The following is a 2,860-nucleotide window of genomic DNA, read 5'->3' on the forward strand; positions in this document are numbered from 1 at the left end:
TATATATATATTTATATATATATATATATATGTGTGTGTGTGTGTATAATATATATATATATATATATATATATGTATGTATTTGTGTGCTTGTGTTTTTCCCCCTCCACCATCGCTTGACAACCGATGCTGGTGTGTTTATGTCCCCGTATATAAGTGGTTCGGCAAAAGATACCGATAGAATAAGTACTAGGCTTACAAAGGATAAGTCTCGGGGGCGATTTCTTCGACTAAAAGTCGTTAATGCGGTGCTCCAGCATGGCTACAGTCAAATGACTGAAACATGTAAACAAATAAATGAATACACATACATTTGACCAAATATATTAGTTATAGATCAAACGGCCAGATACGTTCCCTCGTTTGCTAAGTATAGGTTCACCCATGTTACTAATAACTATAGTCTATATAATAAAATAACAAATCGAGACAACTATTATAACAAATCGTAAAAAAGGCTTCCCCGATTGATTGGTACAAATCACTCACAAACCTACTCCAGCCTCCTACCACCACCACCACCTCTAAAGACGTGACATCTCCTCCTTATGTCCTTCTCTCATTTGACTACAATGACTCCCTACTCCTCAGAATAAGCTGGTTTTGAATCACTTTCTCTCGCTTCACGTCTTATTTCCTATGTTAATTCCACCTCAACCGTGTCTGTACCGACGATTACGCCTTGTCCTTCGTTCTTCGAGTATCGAGCCTTTAAAACTATTTCATCTTTTTCCTGCGGTCATGGACACACAATTGTTTAAACGGAATGTTAATGACATCAATCTCGGTAGGCTTGCAAAAAGAAAGAAAAAAAAGAAAAAAGAAAAAAAAAGAAAAAAGAAAAAAAGACTTTTGATTTCTCTGCACAGAGAGAACAGCTGTAATCTTCCAAATCAAGCTAAACAGATTCCATTGTAGTGTCAATTTTTTCGTATTTAAGAAACCATATTAACTCTTTTGACACGAAACCACCTGAGACTGCCCATGGTTTTATGACAAAAAACAACTCTATTTTAAAGTAATCTAAATTGAAACCACACGTCAAAATTTTGTGTTAAATTCTGCTCCAAATATCAGCTTAATATCAAAATTATTTTTCTAAATTTCGTTAAAAGCATATTTTTACAGGAAGAAAAGATAAAAAAAGACTGTTAAAGTATAAAAGATCAAATTACCGAGAAAAAGGAAACCCATAATTACTTTAACAAGTAAACAAAGAAAAAGGAAAAAAAACAGGGGGTGGAATTAAGCAGTAGAAGATGGGGGTGAAGAGTAACAGGTTGTGCACTCCAGAACAAATGGCGTGTTTAGCCGCCCCTCACGGACATAATTGCAAAGGTATTGCCGCAGAGAATGGCCAGTGACATTCGCCGCAGCAGCCACCCCCACAGCGCGGGGCTAATTTTCCCTCATTATTTTCCAAATTTATTGAGACAAAAGCAGAGTATTTCAATGGAATTATAGAAACAAAAGTAAATCTCGTTTCATTTGCAATCATGTTACAGCGACCCACCACAAAGTATTGCCACATAATTGTTGATTTGGTACTGTCCGAGTAAGTACGATGCTCTGAAGGCTTGTGCTACCAGGGTAGATGATTTGGGGTAGGTGATTGGCTCCGTTGGTTACAGTATTGTGGCAATGTTGCCGATGCTGTTGTTTAGCGTTATGTCACTGCTAACATGATTCATTGAACAGATTTATGATGAGAGACGTTCCAGGTGTGATCTTCTCCTCTCACCTACCCCTGCATTGTTGTTGGCACTCTGTCGCTTATGACGTCGAGGGTTCCAGTTGATTCGATCAACAGAACAGCCTGCTCGTGAAATTAACGTGCAAGTGGCTGAGCACTCCACAGACACGTGTACTCTTAATGTAGTTCTCGGGGATATTCAGTGTGACACAATGTGAAAAGACTGACCCTTTGAATTACAGGCACAACAGAAACAGGATGTAAGAGTGAGAGAAAGTTGTGGTGAAAGAGTACAGCAGGGTTCGCCACCATCCCCTGCCGGAGCCTCGTGGAGCTTTAGGTGTTTTCGCTCAATAAACACTCACAACGCCCGGTCTGGGAATCGAAACCGCGATCCTATGACCGCGAGTCCGCTGCCCTAACCACTGGGCCATTACGCCTCCACAGTGAATTAGTGGAGTCGATATAATTGCAGAACTAATAGACGCATTATCGTGCCCGAAAAAAAATTGCTTTGTAATATTTCTGCAACCATTACGCTCTGAGTTCAAATGCAGCCGAGATCGACTTTGCTTTTCATTCTTTCTTGAGTTGATAAAATAAGTACGAGTTGAGTACTATGGTTGGTGTACTCGACTAAACTCCATCCCCTGCAACAAAATTTCAGGCCTTATGCCTTAGTAGAAAGGATATAGTTGCCTATACACTCCTGTGAGTAAGGATCAGGCCAGTCTACACCACGACGCAGTTTCAAATCTCAGTCAATGCTAGAGCAGCTGCGTGCCTAATTACAACTTACCTTGGAAAGCAATGGACGCTCGACTCTATTTTATGTGTAGCTATGTGCCCTGGAAAACAAATGTATTTCAATATTTATGAATATAGTTACTTTTACACACACACACACACACACACACACACAGAAAAACAAATACTTCAACGGTATCCCAGTAACACAAGCTATAATGTGGAATTACTATTCAAACATATTACAGGTTTATTATTGCAGTAATCGCAGTAAAATAGCTATAAAGCATTGATAAACTGAACTCTGTGATCTGGTTTGAAGAAACGTCTTTACACCACTGTAGCTCACGGGGATACAATCAAGTATCCTATAAGTAACTAGGTTGTTGATGAACGATGAAAAATCAAATCATTATATAT

At 39.1% G+C, this 2,860-nt stretch overlaps 1 protein-coding gene across 13 annotated transcripts in view; it reads right to left on the bottom strand.

Annotated features, from left to right (window-relative positions):
- The window catches only part of LOC106875983 (uncharacterized), a 268,731-nt gene that overhangs the window by 35,355 nt on the left and 230,516 nt on the right, over positions 1-2,860 (bottom strand). For 7 of the 13 annotated variants that reach the window (XR_008264921.1, XM_052970775.1, XM_052970772.1 and 4 more), the window contains one exon: positions 2,493-2,541. The exons of the other annotated variants lie outside the window; for them this stretch is intronic. The gene's annotated coding sequence lies outside the window, so the exon portion shown is untranslated. The remainder of the gene's footprint in view (positions 1-2,492; positions 2,542-2,860) is intronic. 13 annotated transcript variants of the gene reach the window in all.

This window comes from Octopus bimaculoides, chromosome 9, assembly GCF_001194135.2.
Source record: "Octopus bimaculoides isolate UCB-OBI-ISO-001 chromosome 9, ASM119413v2, whole genome shotgun sequence".
Taxonomy (NCBI): Eukaryota; Metazoa; Mollusca; class Cephalopoda; order Octopoda; family Octopodidae; genus Octopus; species Octopus bimaculoides.